The 11,406-nt window shown below is 43.5% G+C and overlaps 1 long non-coding RNA gene across 1 annotated transcript; it reads right to left on the reverse strand.

Moving 5' to 3' along the window:
* Positions 1-1,201: 1,201 nt before the first annotated feature.
* LOC144731522 (uncharacterized) lies at positions 1,202-10,351 on the reverse strand. Its single transcript, XR_013587963.1, has 3 exons — positions 10,181-10,351; positions 2,579-2,692; positions 1,202-1,257 (listed from the first exon to the last, which is right to left on the reverse strand). It is a non-coding gene; the product is annotated as an uncharacterized LOC144731522 (long non-coding RNA).
* Positions 10,352-11,406: the final 1,055 nt, after the last annotated feature.

The following is an 11,406-nucleotide window of genomic DNA, read 5'->3' on the forward strand; positions in this document are numbered from 1 at the left end:
TTCCATTGGGAGTTGGTGCTGATGGAGGAGCAGGGGAGGTCTCGTTCATTGTTCCATTGGGAGCTGGTGCTGATGGAGGAGCAGGGGAGGTCTCGTTCATTGTTCCATTGGGAGCTGGTGCTGATGGAGGGGCAGGGGAGGTCTCGTTCATTGTTCCATTGGGAGCTGGTGCTGATGGAGGGGCAGGGGAGGTCTCGTTCATTGTTCCATTGGGAGCTGGTGCTGATGGAGGGGCAGGGGAGGTCTCGTTCACTGTTCCATTGGGAGCTGGTGCTGATGGAGGAGCAGGGGAGGTCTCGTTCACTGTTCCATTGGGAGCTGGTGCTGATGGAGGAGCAGGGGAGGTCTCGTTCATTGTTCCATTGGGAGCTGGTGCTGATGGAGGAGCAGGGGAGGTCTCGTTCATTGTTCCATTGGGAGCTGGTGCTGATGGAGGAGCAGGGGAGGTCTCGTTCATTGTTCCATTGGGAGCTGGTGCTGATGGAGGAGCAGGGGAGGTCTCGTTCATTGTTCCATTGGGAGCTGGTGCTGATGGAGGAGCAGGAGAGGTCTCGTTCATTGTTCCATTGGGAGCTGGTGCTGATGGAGGGGCAGGGGAGGTCTCGTTCATTGTTCCATTGGGAGCTGGTGCTGATGGAGGGGCAGGGGAGGTCTCGTTCATTGTTCCATTGGGAGCTGGTGCTGATGGAGGGGCAGGGGAGGTCTCGTTCATTGTTCCATTGGGAGCTGGTGCTGATGGAGGAGCAGGGGAGGTCTCGTTCATTGTTCCATTGGGAGCCGGTGCTGATGGAGGAGCAGGGGAGGTCTCGTTCATTGTTCCATTGGGAGCTGGTGCTGATGGAGGGGCAGGGGAGGTCTCGTTCACTGTTCCATTGGGAGCCGGTGCTGATGGAGGAGCAGGGGAGGTCTCGTTCATTGTTCCATTGGGAGCTGGTGCTGATGGAGGGGCAGGGGAGGTCTCGTTCACCGTTCCATTGGGAGACAGGCTTGATGGTGCAGAAGTTGCATTTAATGATGTGGATGTTTCTATAGAACTGTTCACAGCTGAAATATTTGATGTCACCGTTCCGTTGGGTTGTAAAGATGTCGCTGGCGACGTTGTGATGGCTACTGCTGAACCATTTACAGGTGCGGCAGATGTAGCATTCAAAGTTTCATTGTTTGGAAGAAATGATACGGATGTATTGAACTGTGTTGATGCTTCGGTGGAGTTGCTATTAGTTATATTTGCAGATGGAGAAATTGTTGTGTTTTGCACTGGAACAAAAAATGGAAAATGGCAATTGAATTTAGAAAACATTGATCAAAAAAGGCATTACTCAACAAAATACTGTGCTAAATGCTATATGCTAAATACTTGGGGTGTGATAACTTGCCTAAGTGACGAGACAATCCGTCACAAAATCAGGAACAGTACAATTTTTTTTTACACGTTGTTGTTGTGACAATCGCTCACACCACAAATAAGAAAGAAGAAACACATTGTGAGCCTTAGAATAAACATTGAATTGGAAATAGTCACATTTTTGTTATTTATAAAAATTCTGAAGCAATTGTTACATGCCCTTTTCTGAAGCATTTGCTAAAAACTACAAGTAAAACACACGCGGACATGCTCGAATTGTACATCATTATCCATTGCCTAGTCACTTGAATCCAACCCCGACGGCTGTTGTATATTTGGAGTTTGCACGTTCTCCCTGTAATCGTATACATTTTCGCTGGGTGCGCCACGGTTTCTCCCTCTACATTCAGAAACATGCTTTTAGAGTAGTTGGCTGCTATAAATTTCCACATAAGCTACTTCATTGAGCTATCATTTTGTGGCCAGGTTGCTCCTGAAAAACGAGCTATATAGCTGCGGGCCTTACCTGGCAAAATAAAATTAGTTTATAGTTTAGTTTATCATATCAGCTCTGTGTTTGTTCTCAAATACTTGTTTCTTTTTCTGCAGTCTGTCGTTCAATGTGGAAGAATTGTATGTTAGAGACAAATTTTAATGATGCTGGCACAAACACCCTATATTTACTTTATTTCAACGTGGTTAGAGAACATTGTGTATCAGGGGAGAATGTTAATGTAATTGGTACAATGTTGAAAATTTAGTTTAAATTATCTTTTTATCAAAGCTTAGGATTGCAATAAAACCGAATAGTTTGAGGTGAAGAAAACCCTCAAAAGCATGACAAAAAAAATAATAAAGATGGTTCAATCAAATGAAAATGGTCACAAGAGCAATTTACAACGCAAGCACTTCGCTTAAAAAAAAGGTTAAATACATTTTACTACCTGGGGCAATAAACATCACCCCTCCCCCACAGTGAAGAATTGTCACGGTTTCAATGGAAAAACAGATTATGGTTTTGTTTAGTGAACGTACGGTAATAGGCTCTAGTGGCAAAGGCATCTGTGCCCTTTCCTCCCAAAGCCAACATTGTCATAGGAGTTAACAGGACTTTTACTGGTCATTATGGGGTTGGTGCAGTGAAAGCTAATTTGAAGGAAGAGAAAATCTTGTCAAATTGAACAAAAATGGTCAATCGAAAGACCCACCCTCCTTCATGTACAAGGTACTTACAGTGTCCAAGAGGCAAAATAATGAACACGATGTAGAGCCCGAATACTTCGATCGCCTTCATATTTCTTTATTCGCGTTGTGCAGCAACACCAGATGAATCTGCAATGCCACACACTGGGGAGAGAATAAGGCTTCATTTAATGTCACCGTTGCTATTTTGGCGGTTATCAAAAATCCCGGGAGGGGTGAGCACATGGGCCGAAGATGCTGACCGGACCCGCTGCAGGGCTACCTCTGCAAACCTGGGATATTCCAGTCGAGGCAGTGAAGCTTAAATGTTGATAATACAAGTTTTTTTTGTTGGGTTTGAGCGTGTAAATATACATGCGTCGTTAAACCTGCCACCGCCAGGTTTGTCACGTAAACAGAACATTCCAATTCGTGACCAACTTTAAAGGATGAGAATAGGTTTTCCCCTTTTTTCTGGAAACAAAACAGCTGTGTTAAGATGTTAAAACACCAAACTGAATCCTTTTACAAGGAATCATGTCACTGCATTAACCACAATGCTTGTTGGTCAGAATGCAAACAAAAAACACCGATAATATATGCATCGTCTTTGAAACCGATTGGTCCACACCAGAGACAGCCTTCTTTAGAGCGTAGTCTCAAACGGTGTTAGACCAGAGGACGCCAAAAGTCGGACAGCACAAAGACAATGAGAGCTCGGGGTGAGCAGCTACATCATGGGACCTCGTTTGCCAGTACCAAAATATGAGAATAGGTTTTCCCCTTTTTTCTTGCAAAAAAATTTAAAATGTATTTTTGGCAGTTGCTTGGCTACTATACAAGGGAGATCCGTGGCGCGCAGCATAACAAACATCAATATTGCCGAGGTGTAACAGGGTGCCCTTAAGGAATATTTCGCAGGGTATTTAACAGTTGTAAAACGAAACGCTCGCAAATAAAAAAAAAGTGCAAATTAAATGAGGGCAAGGAGTGCGCAAGAAAATGTTTGAAGATCCCATCCACTTAGCTTCGCAAATGGCTAAGCTCTGGCCATCAAAATCTGGACTATGGGATATGCAATGAGTGCCCCGTGTTTACCATATAAAAACCCCACACATTTGCCTCATGAGCTTTGCTTTTTTTTGAACAAGGACACCGTGTAAAAAAAAAAAATGCATAGTACTTGTAACTTTTGTGACCAGAATAGGGATTCCTGGTCACGGCTAACATCACTGGCAAAGGCAATATCAGCAAAGATCACTTGATGACCCTAACCACCGAAATATTTGCCTTGAAAAACCAGAGATCGCGCCCAGGTTCCATTCCATCTCCCGGCGCGGCAGTTAAAACAAATTGGGGAAAAGTTAAAATGCCCATCCCCACTCAGCAGCGAAGTCGACAGCCAACGCCTGTTACAATCGATCGGCAGGTCGTGTGGTGGGGTTAAGTGTGGGTAAAGCCCACCTCTTCCAAAAACACGTAACACTTTCATTTTATATTCACGCCGACAGCATCCGACAACGCTGCACATTAACTAGATGTGACAAGGACCAAATCGCACATCACACATGGAGTCAACGTGGACGAGTAGGCCAAAAGCACGCTAGAGTTCTTTGGCAGTCGGCCTTTACACAGCAGACGGAACTCTGAGGTAAGTCAACGATTATAATGATAAAAAACTAAAACTTTTTAAACTAAATTTCGATTTAAAGCTTTCGTGATTGCAGGGATTCGTATTTTTTGTTCTTTCGGTAAAGTCACGTAGAAGGGAAGTAATAAAATAAAACAATAAAATTCTCACGTTTTTCACACCTGATGACGATTGCTTGTGTTGCAATCTAAACGTCGTGAGAATTTTATACTTTTATTTTATTATTTCCCTTTTTAAAACTAAAACAAATGTTTCCTTTTCTTTTAACAGGCAATGCCCACCGAGCTATAAAAATCTATTTTTTTTCAGAAGCGACCTGGCCACAAATGACATCTCAACGAAATGGCTTATCGTATGGAAATGTATAGCACCCACATAATCTAAACGTGCGTTCATTCTAAATGTGGAGGGAAAACAAAAAAACCCCAGAGGACCCGGAGATGCATCCCACACGACCACGGGGAGAAAGAGACACCACAAACTCCAAATATACAGCAGCAGCAGCAGGCGTCAGGGTCGGGTTCGAACTGAGGCCCTTCTCCTGTAGACAACGTGAAGTAGTCAACGTCTCGTCACAGTCCATTGGACGAGACTGCCACTCCCCTCCCCATCTCTCCAGCGAGCAAAACTTTTGTCTAACGTAGTGCACATTCTATGGTTATTTCGGTAAAGTCACGTCGATATAAATAACAATATAATAATAAAGTGGATACAAATATCACGACGTTTCGATCGCAACACAAGCGATAGAAACGTCGTGATATTTTTATTCACTTGATTTTTATAATTTTTTTGTTATTATTTTCTCTTATATCTACGTGACTTTACCGAAAGAACCATAGAATACGAATTCCTGCAGTCACGAAAGTTGCAAGTCAAAATTTTACGGAGTGCAATCATAGTATAATGTATGAGGAGAGTCTTTCCCGCCAATTTACGCGCGTAAATTCAATGCAGGAGTTGAGGGTGGAATTATAGGGGGGGGGGGGCATGACGTCACCACGCACGGACGCAGCACGTGAGATGGTGGTGACGTCATCACGCAAACGTGCGCGGTGGCGTCACTTCCTGCGCACGCGCGTTCGCGCGCCGGCCAGGCAGACAGGAATCCAAGGAATTGTTAAAAGTCGCGGCAACGAAAAACCTTTGTTTTTCAAATGTACAATCGTACGATGTGGCCAAAAGATTGTGTTCAATTTATGGCCGTCGTGATATTGGTAGTAGTGAGGGGGTAAAATGGTGCGCTATTCGCCCCAATAATTTTATAACCGAGCGTGAACTCGATGTTTTACCGCTTTAGTCAACTAAACTGACGTTTAACACGTAGGCCCTTTCACGACCAATATCCAAAACAGGTTTTTTTTGTATTACGGATAAACTAAGGGGAATGGGTACCATTAAGTCCACAGGCTGACACTTGACCAAAAATCCTCTGGGTTGGTCGTCGCCGATTCGTTCAAGACTTGACTAAAACACCGGTGGCAAATGGTCTCTAAACAATGGGAGGCATGCGCCCTCTGTTGTCATGTTTGTTGCACTGCACAATAGTTACCGGTGAGCCAGAGAAGACAATTCGTAACCCACTTAGATAACGCGTCTCTCACTCGTAGTTATCAATTTATACGGCGAAATGTGCGAGATATTTTAAAAGTTACTCATCATCTCACGTGGTTAACATCATAATATTGGTCCACGTAAATAAATTGTAACCACTGAAGTTTATATGCCACCTGCAAGGTGGTAAAGACAGCTGGAAATTGGTGGGCTCAGACCAATAATGGACATTTGGTTTAGCAAGCTTTCTGGCTGCCGAATCAATCTCAAGCAGGCCTACTACATAGGGCATTCCATCGGTCTACTTTGTATGGCTGTTGTAGAAAGTAGAGCAACTGAATGTTAAATTGAGGTGGTTAAGGAGCCAGATGACTGCGTCAGAAGTAGCCAAGTGTACAAACGTTACCGTATGTGGAATTTATTGGATGCCTCCTTTGTATTTGTGAAACGGACATTGTTAGTCGTTTCCCTGACACGAACAAAATAAACCGTTTCAGGACACAGTCGTGATGATGGAGCGGAGTGGTGGTTAGCACACTTCACAATTACGTAGCAAACATGACCGATTCCTGGCCATGGCAAACATCGGTGGCTGGTACTCAACCTGGTCTTGTGCCCTACCGTGCCGCCACTCCCCACCAACCTCAACCACATATTCACCAACTCACACCGACCCGTGTGGGGACAATGTACGTACGCAAAAGAAACGGGTGGGGGGGGGGGGTGAAGCCTCGATAATAATTCGTCTACATTGGCCTTCGAATGAGCCACAGTTCAGTTCCTTCAGCTGTGAGACAACAAGTACTGCCGGGAGAAGTGGGACTGTGGGAGAGGCGTCACTTCGAGTGCCACCGTGCCCCTGACTGCAGCTATCACGCAGCTCGGCAAAATAAGTGGCCAGGGTACGCAACTTAATTCTTTAATGCAGCCGGCGGTGGACTGTTTGCTTAAAACACGTTAATATTATTAATCCTTGATCGTTTCTGCGTGGATTAAATATCGGCCGTTTTATAGGATTCGGGGTGGGGGGGGGGTGTAAAAAGTCCGCGTGCGTACAGAGAGGGGTCAAGTTGACAGATTTTTGCGTACCTACTAAATGGATGTCCCCTATTGTCAAACAGCATCGATAACACGGCACAAGGGTTGAATATTATTAATACGATAAACATTTAACAACAATACGTACATTCAACGCTCAATGTTTAATAGCAATGCCGAGTAACCTTGGTACGACCTTGTAATCTGGCAAAAAACAATCTAGATGACCTTGGAAATGTTTGCTCAACTTATTTAAAACCAGGTCTTTTTTTTGGTGTCTGGTATCATTAAGGAATAAAACCATTGTTCATATTTATCTAAATAAGCTTCATATTTCAATGAAACATTTTGGGAAATTATAACATTTGTTTAGACGTAAAAAAAGATTTGCAGTTGTTTTTATTTCTCTCACCAGTTTTCACTTTTGTCCCTTTGCGACTTAGAATTGTTCCATTAGTTTAGTCCTCCCCGATGCTTGTAAAATATATATAACTTGACTTGTCCATTTTGATGGTCGATTAAAAGCAGTAGTTACTTTTATATTTCAGGATGAATGTTAATCCGTGTTATCAAGTCTCTTGTTCTTGTAGACCGGATATGTAACGGATTAGATTGTTTAAGTCAACACTTTCGCAGGAGAAACAAGCACAATATCCCAGGCTCATAAAAAAAAACCAAACTGCCTCGTAATCAGGGACAGCTATTTCCCCTAAAACTATACAAACCGTTAGGGGGGCAAGTGCTCTTATAAGCGAGCAACAATTAAACACGTGCACTATAGTTTAAAATATCACACCTTGGAACGCACAATAAGTATTCCCACAAAAGTGATCTAAACTGCCCGGACCTGTTATTCTCCGAGCATTACCCCCTCTTAAACAAAGGGTTTAATCTCAGGCGGGATCAGTAGGTCTGAATAGATGCACACAACGCAAAGTAACATTTACCCTCAACCAAAGGCCATTGAGAGAGGCAAACGCCACACCTTTATTATGTGCAATGCAAATGGTCAGTGTTAAGAGACGCCCCACAATTAAGGATTTGCATACAAGTTTGCATAGGCACCACAGAACTATTAAAAGATCTTAAAGCCCAATGTGCATGTTTGTTCAAGAGGAATCTACATCTGCTCTCCGTAACAGACTTTCTGTCGACGATTCATTTTCTAAAATCATTGTACCATTGGTGTACAACCATAGCGTGTGCAGGTGGTAACAAATGCACCGCGACCTACAAGCCGAAAGCGCTGGGCTACAACAGAATTGGCTAGGGGGACGCATTTAAATCGTTTACACCAAGGGGACACGCCAATATACTACACCAACTGCATTGCACACGTTACATTTATCTCGCTTACTCTGAATCTACGTACACTGCCATTAGTCGGCACGATCGGACCGGATCATGGTTCGGCAACCAATTTTTTTTTCGGGGAAAAAAAGAATGTTTTAAAATATGTTTTTCATTTTTTATGATAGAATATAGTATTGTCATCAGTATGACATAAGTGTACCAAGTTTGCAGTCGATACCACATTGGAAAGTGGGTAATAATTGAATTACAAGATTTGAGGATACGACAACGACAGACACAGTGAGTTAAATAAAAGCGTGTAAAATAAACCCCCTTCAATATAGTGTATGTACGGCGTGTCTATATCTTGACTTAAAGCTTTCGTGACTGCAGGGATTCATATTCTTTGGGTCTTTCACGTAGATAGGTTCAAAGACCCCATCTACGCGACTTTACCGAAAGACCCCAGGAAAAGTTGTACATAATGTACGCGAATCTCGGACGGTCCTTAATAGATAAACAACCTTACAAAACGGTCCTTAAAGAGCTGCATGCGGCTTTGGAGCCGCAGGTTGTATGTAGATCCCCGATGCAGATTTTCTTTTCCACAAAATAATTCCAAACTGCGATGCATGTCCATCGTTTGCACACATTTACGTTCGCGATTTTATAATAAGCGTTTGAACACCGTGTACAGCAAAGCGTGCTTAATATATTTAAACAAGAAACACCATGGGCATCATTCCCACAATGGCAATGTGGTCTCATGTTTTCGAAAAATATATAAACACCAAGTTGTCCAGATAGGAATGGTTACACAGTAGTGTACAAGTAACTGTTTAATGTAAATTACAAAGACAAAAATCCCCCCATATAGCCTCAAACAGAGAGCACGGCACACGAGAGGGTGGCTGGGTGGGTGGCCTGCACCACACCCGGCTCTCCTCGTCTCCCCAATGGCGATGTTTACACACCGCACCAGGTACTTATTTGCGGCCGAGTAGATCTAGGGGAGAGGCCAAGTACCGGTTGAGATAATCGTCACTGAGCGGGAATCGAACTCGGACCGCCGGGTTCGTAGCACAGCGCGCTAACCGCCACATTATCGCTCAATTACCCACACATGCGCATTTGAAGTAACACCTTTTATTTAATTTTCCAAACACGCATGAGCGTGATTGATAAAACACAAAGAGTGAACCACGCAAATTCCGCCGCGCTGTTTAAACACCAAAAAAATTGCAATCCATAAGGAGTAATTTTTCACTTGACATAAAGTCAATTTGTTATAGTCATTAAAATACCTTTTAAAATTCCTTCCTTGATTTAGAATGCCCCTTTCCTTGCGCATAGTTAATGAACCCCACCACGCGAGTTTAGTAGATTATATTTCTGCGTTGCCTGCCAGTATTACTTAAATGTTGCGCGACTTGAATGCTATTTTCCTAAAACTGTATTTGCTACTCGGCGTCTGCAATGTTATGATTTATAAGCTCCTGCAACTTAAATTTATTCAACCTCGGTCTTCCTCAAGTCATGCTTGTAAAAATCAGCCCAAGGCCGAATCTTATCCGTGTAACAAAATCAAATAACAATCACTCGAGATAAAAATAGCAGTAGTTTTTACGTTTATATACATTTTATAGTGTACCTTTTCACTTTCTACAACTGCTGTATGCGGACACCCCAAATTCAACATTAAACTTGTCAAATCTGATAAGCAACTTTACAGTTTGTAATGAAAAAATTACTTGAGCAAACCCAGGCCTTATAACAAGCTCGGCTAGCAAATAGAAAATCTAACGCAATGAATTACAAGCTTCAAAAACGCAGTCAACTTACAAATTAGTGCCTGTATATAAAAAAGTGGTTAGACAGGCGAAACAATTCATATATATTTTAAACGACGGACGGCTTTTACAAGAGGCATTTAAACCATTTAAAAGCAAACTGAATATTGTAAAAGTTCTAGGAACACCAACCAGCAATGAACCTGCAAGTAAAATAACAAATTCAAATAAAAACACTCGATCTATAAGCTTATACAATCATTACCAAATATATATGCATTTCTCAGAAACTCTGACCGTCCTAATCAAGTAGGAACTTCAACTTACAGGGCAACAGACGTTGCTGCAGTTTCTCGACTTGAAACACCGGGCGCTTGGAGACGTGAGCGATGATGGGCAGAGAAATATTAAATCGAACAACGTCTCTTCCCCACGAAAACAAAACGGATGCTGGAGATCCTTTTTGCGGGTAGCTAGTCAGCGAGATATCAACAGCAAGCCTGTGCCCGCTGTTGCTTTTGTAGCCATTTCACCCCCACCCTCACCCAGAACAAGTCACCGCACCCTGCCTTGTACGTCAGATGGGGGGGGGGGGGTGTTAGACAATGTGCATCGCCAACAACTATCACATGCGCCATCGGTGGCTAATTGTAAGACCAACCTGTTTGCCTGCATTCCACAAATATAAACCCTAATTTCATTCGGAGCGCCCATGGCAAAGAGGATGGAACGCCATACGTAGTTTGTGGCGATATGTTTGGACAGCGCGTTGTAAGTCATGAGTTCGTCAAAGGACAAAGGTGCTCCCGTATAGCCTTAACATACCTGTGGGGGCAAGTTGGTGTAAGAGAACACTGATGAGGGCCGGAACTGCACACGAAGTGGGTGACCAGCATCAACGCCCGGCCGCTTTTGTCTCTCGTGGCGATGTTTACACATCCCGCCTGGTACTCATTTGAGGCTGAGTCAACATGAGTTCGTGCACGTGCTCACAGCGTCAAACATGTGGAGAAGCCCCTTTGCATTCACGCCGTTGTGATGGTTGACTGTGTCAGTCCTGTATAGTTAGATTGCCGTCCAAGTATAACAAACATCAGTAGGGAGTGATATCTGAACCGGTTCTGGGCCTACCCATCCATTCCCTCCGCACCAACGCCACATCCCCAACCTTCACCGACCAGCGTGGTGAAGTATGGTCAGACAACCCATCACGACTAACACGGCGTCTGGTGGTGAGATCTTCGTCAAGCAGCGGTTTGAGCGCAGGTCTGTAAATTCTAAAGTGGCAATTAATTTTTGGCCAAATAATTTGTCTACTTCCAAACTGCCCAGCAATCATGCAACGTTCTATGTGGTTGGAACCTATGGGCCAATGTTGAGCCAACGTTGCATGTGTTTATTGGATACTGTTGTTTGATTTATTTAGACGAGTTATGTTTGTGCTGCTGCCGCTGTTGCTGCGTTGATGCACAAGCACAAATAGCAACCCTAAACACACTCGTAAAAAACAACACAGTAACATAAAAATGTATATGATAAACGTCTCGGGCAAT

Source organism: Lampetra planeri, chromosome 39 (assembly GCF_965212315.1).
Source record: "Lampetra planeri chromosome 39, kcLamPlan1.2.h2, whole genome shotgun sequence".
Taxonomy (NCBI): Eukaryota; Metazoa; Chordata; class Hyperoartia; order Petromyzontiformes; family Petromyzontidae; genus Lampetra; species Lampetra planeri.